The sequence below is a fragment of the Amblyraja radiata genome, chromosome 8 (genome assembly GCF_010909765.2).
Source record: "Amblyraja radiata isolate CabotCenter1 chromosome 8, sAmbRad1.1.pri, whole genome shotgun sequence".
NCBI classification, from domain to species: Eukaryota; Metazoa; Chordata; class Chondrichthyes; order Rajiformes; family Rajidae; genus Amblyraja; species Amblyraja radiata.
This window is the reverse complement of record NC_045963.1, coordinates 12,639,067-12,645,424: the sequence shown is the minus strand read 5'-3', so window position 1 is coordinate 12,645,424 and position 6,358 is coordinate 12,639,067.

The following is a 6,358-nucleotide window of genomic DNA, read 5'->3' as shown; positions in this document are numbered from 1 at the left end:
CGCTGTCCAATGTCAAGTCTGGATCCCGATTCAAAATCAAGCTGGATTTAAATGATAATTTTATCAGTCCAAAGTAAAATGGCTATGGTTCTGGTATATAAATTCACTATAAAACATTGCCTGGTGGTAAAGTCATTCCAAAATTAACAGACTGTACATTAAAGGAGTCAGAAATTCTTAATGATGTTAATATTTTTAAACACATTTCCAAGAAAACATGTTTAAACTGGACATCAAATTGTCCATTGAAAAAAAGACTTTATTCAAATGCCATTGTCTGAAATCACAAATGAATAATATTTTGTTATTTACCAAACACAAAGGACACATTAAGTTAAAATTCCAATTTAAATAATGTGAAACAATACAAGCAGCAACCAAAGGGATATAAACTATATTGTTTAAAATTGGTTGAAACAGATCATTACTATGGCTAAATTTGGAAATTAAAATGCAATTTTGTTTTGAAGTGCAAACTAATGGAGTCCAACTACTTTTCTCAAGCTCAGTTCCTCAAAAACACCAGCTATATCTTGTAATTATAAACCAACATAGTATTTGTAACACACTCAAGATCTTTAATTATCTTGCACATAAAACTGTCTGTCCTCAGTAATGGTATAAAAGCACCATGTACTATTTCCCAAAACATTACCAAACATGCTCAATAATTCATTCGAACCTTAGCCACTGGTTTGGAGGTCTACATTCAAATTACAATCTCTGATAGAGATTTGAGGGGAAAAAATCATGATGCAACATTTAATACTTTGTGACAGGCCCCCAAACAGTAGCCGGGATACAAGGAGCAAGTTGAATCAAGTGTTAAAATTGGCATGTCATAAAGGTAATGCTACAGTTGTTATGGGAAATTTCAACATGCAGGGAGACTGGGAAAATCAGGTTGGTACTAGACTCCAAGAAAGGGAGTTTGTGGAGTGCCTCCGTGATGGATTCTTAGAGCAGCTTGTACTGGAGCCTATCAGGGAGAAGGCAATTCTGGATTTAGTGTTGTGTAATGAACCAGATTTGATAAGGGAACTTGAGGTTAAGGAGCCATTCGGAGGTAGTAACTATAATATGGTAAGTTTTAATCTACAATTTGAGAGGGAGAAGGGTAAATCGGAGGTGTCCGTGTTACAGTTGAACGAAGGGGACTATGGAGCCATGAGGGCCAAAGTTGACTGGAAAGATACCCTAGCAGGGATGACAGTGGAACAACAATGGCAGGTATTTCTGGGAATAATACAGAAGGTGCAGGATCAGTTCATTCCAAAGAGGAAGAAAGATTCCAAGGGGAGTAAGGGGCGACTGTGGCTGACAAGAGAAGTCAGGGACAGTATAAAAATAAAAGAGAGGAAGTACAACATAGCAAAGATGAGCGGGATGCAAGCGGATTGGGTAATGTTTAAAGAGCAACAGAAGAAAACGGCCATACGCAGAGAAAAGATGAGGTACGAAGGTAAGCTAGCCAAGAATATAAGGAGGATAGTAAAAGCCTCTTTAGGTATGTGAAGAGGAAAAAATTAGTTAAGATCAAAGTTGGACCCTTGAACTGAAAAAGGTGAATTTATTATGGAGAACAAGGATATGGCAGATGAGTTGAACAGGTACTTTGGATCCGTTTTCACTAAGGAGGACACAAATAATCTTCCTGATATACCAGTGGCCAGAGGATCTGGGGTGACAGAGGAACTGAAGGAAATCCACATTAGGCAGGAAAAGGTGTTGGATAGATTGATGGGACTGAAGGCTGATAAATCCCCAGGGCCTGATGGTCTGCAACCCAGGGTACTTAAGGAAGTGGCTCTAGAAATTGTGGACGCATTGGTGTTCATATTCCAATGTTCTATAGATTCAGGATCAGTTCCTGTAAATAGGAAGGTAACTAATGTTATCCCAGTTTTTAAGAAAGGCGGGAGACAGAAAACGGAATTATAGACCAGTTAGCCTGGCATTGGTGGTGGGGAAGATGCTGGAGTCAATCATAAAAGATGAAATAGCGGCACATTTGGATAGCAGTAACAGGATCGGTCCGAGTGTGTTCTGTGTTTTGTAGTAAATGCCTATTATGCCTATAGTTTGTAGTAAATGCCTATTATGTTCTGTGTGCTGAAGCAAAGCAAGAATTTCATTGTCCTATCAGGGACACATGACAATAAACTTGAACTTGAACTTGAGTCAGCATGGATTTACGAAGGAAAAATCATGCTTGACTAATCTTCTGGAATTGTTTGAGGATGTAACTAGGAAAATGGACAAGGGAGAGCCAGTGGATGTAGTGTCCCTGGACTTTCAGAAAGCATTTGATAAGGTCCCACAAAGGTGATTAGTGGGCAAAATTAGGGCACATGGTATTGGGGGTAGAGTGCTGACATGGATAGAAAATTGGTTGGCAGACAGGAAACAAAGAGTAATGATTTAGATGAATAAATTCAAAGTAACATTAGTAAATTTGCAGATGACACAAGGCTGGGTGGCAGTGTGAACTGTGAGGATGCTATGAGAATGCAGAGTGACTTGGACAGGTTGGTGAGTGGGCAGATGCATGGCAGATGCAGTTTAATGTGGATAATTGTGAGGTTATCCACTTTGGTAGCAAAAATAGGAAGGCAGATTATTATCTAAATGGGATCAAGTTGGGAAAAGGGGAAGTACAATGGGATCCGGGGGTCCTTGTTCATCAGTCAATGAAAGTAAGCATGCAGGTACAGCAGGCAGTGAAGAAAGCGAATGGTATGTTGGCCTGCATAACAAGAGGAGTTGAGTATAGGAGCAAAGATGGCTTTCTGCAGTTGTACAGGGCCCTAGTGAGACCACACCTGGAGTATTGTGTGCAGTTTTGGTCCCCTAATTTGAGGAAGGACATTCTTGCTATTGAGGGAGTGCAGCGTAGGTTCACAAGGTTAATTCCCGGGATGGCGGGACTGCCATATGCTAAGAGAATGGAGCGGCTAGGCTTGTATACTCTGGAATTTAGAAGGATGAGAGGGTATCTTATTGAAACATATGATTATTAAGGGTTTGAACACGCTAGAGGCAGGAAACATGTTCCCGATGTTGGGGGAGTCAAGAACCAGGGGGCCACAGTTTTAAAATAAGGGGCAAGGCATTTAGAACGGAGATGAGGAAACACTTTTACACACAGAGTTTTGTGAGTCTGTGGAATTCTCTGCCTCAAATGGCGGTGGAGGCCGGTTTTCTGGATACTTTCAAGAGAGAGCTTGATAGGGCTCTTAAAGATAGCAGAGTCAGGGGATATGGGGAGAAGGCAGGATTGGGTACTGAATGTGGATGATCAGCCATGATCATGTTGAATGGCGGTGCTGGCTCGAAGGGCTGAATGGCCTACTCCTGCACCTATTGTCTAGTGTCATGCAAAGATACTAGAGCAGCCTTCTATGATCTTTGGTTGCATGTGCAGTGTAAATGCCAGATAAACCAACCCATCCTGCAAAAATATTGCACTTGCAGTTGACATTGAGTGAAAAAGACAAAACGCATAACAACGAAGCAGAATGCAGTCATGAGTCAGGAACATACGCAAAAATGAAGTAACAAGTTTAAATATTAATAGCTAATCTTCATTAATTATAATTACAAACTCATGCAAAAACAATGAAAATATTTACACATGTGTAACTACTGGTTGGGCCGACTCATTTTGATGCAGGTTAGTCAGTTACCAAATTGCATACAGAGAAAAATGCACAGCACAGATGAATCAGCCACGGGGGTTGGGATGGGGAAGCGATACGGGGGAACATGCATGACATTACACCTTCATTCACATATACCAGCAAGCTAAATATTTTATTAAATCAACATTACAAATGCATAGGTTATACACAGCCTTCATTGTAAATCTCTTTTTTGCACTAGTACACCTTTAGTATCAAGTTTACTGAAACTAAAAAGAGAAAAAGAATTGATCTTTTATATCCAGTACAGATCAACACTAGGAAGCCCTCAAATAGGTGCAATAGGACCGATGATGATCATGATGGCTTTTCAGGCTTTTAGTAATTACAACGTAGAACATTATTAATGATGAAATTAAATTTATTATTGTCCATTGTTTTTAAATAATATACACATATCACTGCTGATTTTAATGCATCAGTTAAGAGATTGGCAGGAGTTTGTCATTGACTCGCATTTCCCCACATTTAATTGTTTAAGGTCATATTGAATTTTAACTTACTTTGCACAGTATATATTTTTCAGTAAGCCTAGTAATCATCAGTTAATGCCAGATGTTTTATATCCTATGTTATTATCTTAAACACTACTTCATTTACATTATAACATTTATTTTAAATAGCTTGCCTATTGCACTTCCTCATACCTCCCCTTTGAAATGACCCAATAGGTGAACACCAGGTCATCATCATCTAGATTGTTCCCAATCTCATTACCGCTGGCCATTTTCCTTCCACAGCCTCCTACCTTATCGTTCCCCAGCCCTGCACTGCCCGCTTCTATCTCCTTCCCAAACAGGACTGCCCTGGCAGAACCATTGTTTCTGCCTGCTCCTGCCCTTCAAAACCCATCTCCAAATAGCTTGATTCCAATGCTATCTCCCCCCTCCCCACCCCACCCCCCTGCCCAGTCCTTTCCAACTTACATCCAAGTCACATCACATGCCCTTAAACTGTTCAATAACTTTTAGTTTACAGGCCCACATTGCCTACTCTTTACCGTGGATATCCAGTCCTTTTACACCTCCATCCCCCACTAGGAAGGTCTCAAAACACTCCGGTTCTTTCTTGAACAGAGACACGATCAATTTCCCTCTACTAATACCCCACCTGGCGGAATTTGTCCTTACCATCAATAACTTCTCCTCAGACTCCTCTCACTATCTCCAAGTTAAAGGTTTAACCATGGGGAATCACATAGGCCCCATCTATGCCTGCCTTTTTGTTGGTTACATGAAGCAGTCCCTGTTCCATATGTACACTGGCACCATCCCCCAACTCTTTCTTAGCGATAACTGCATTGGGGCAGCCTCCTGCACCCATGCAGAACTTGTTGATTTTATTAACTTTACCACCAACTTCCACCTGGCCCTCAAATTCACTTGGACTATGTCTGACACCTTTCTTCCTCTGTCTCTATTACATGGTTTAGACTAGCAACTGATGTCTACTACAAATCTACCGACTGCCTCTAATCTGGATTACAATTCCTCCCACCCTGTTTTTTGCAAATATACTATCTCTAACCCTCAATTTCTCTCTCTCTCTCTAACGCATCTGCTCCAAAGATGAGGCCTTCCAATCCAGGATATCTGAGATATCCTCATTTTTGTTATTAAATGTGGTTTTCCCCCTGCTATCATAGATGAATTCACCTGCATCTCCTCTGTGTCCAGGAGTTCTGTTCTCGCACCCACTCCAAACAGACAGAACAAGGATAGTTCCCCTGGTCCTCACCTTTAAACCATTCTAGCCTCCGCATCCAACACTTACCTACATAACGCTCCCCCACTCCTTTCTTCCACATATAAACCCCTTCCCCCCCCCCCCCCCCGGACTCGCACCCATTTCTTTCCTCCCCTTCCACCTACATTCCTTCCTCTAGCTTCGCTATTCACAACTCCATGATTCTTTTGGCTCACATCTGTCTTTTCATCTTTGTACAACCATCTGCTTATCAAAAAACCTTCCTCCACTGTATCAACTTATTACCTCCCCCTTCTCTCTTCCAGCTTTCTACCCCCCCATATTCAGTCTGAATAAGGATCCCACCCCAGAACGTCACCTTTCCATGTACTCGAGATGCTGCCTGACCCACCAAGTTACTCCAGAACTTTTTAAAAAAAAAACTATATTCAGAAATGAAAATCAAACAGCAAAGTAAACCAAGGTAAATTGGCTAATAATTGGTTGTGATCCATTACAATGAGATTATTTTTGGAGTTTATTTTTACTTTTAGAATGTGAGTTTGCCAAACCTAATGATGGTGAGCTAGGTTTAATCTTTCTGGATATCCAAATCAGCATCAAGAACAAAGTAATGAAACATGAAAGTGAAATGCAGATTACTCTATTTCCTTCTCCTAATCAGGCCTTCTGGCCTTGTAATTAAGAGGTAAATTGTGGGATTACACAAGTATACTAGCAATTTTACACTCGCATCTCATTTCGGCAGACCCTTTATCAAAAAGCTTTTCATGTCATTATTTTGGATAAAAGTTATTCCAACCAAATTACATCACGTTTTCTGACTATCCCAAAGCAGAAATCTGAAAGTTCAGATGCAGAACAAATTAATAGTCTTCTGTTACTAGGTTCTTTCATAACATGAAATTATCTGGTTTATAGTCACTTAGTATAAAGATAAGAGAAATATC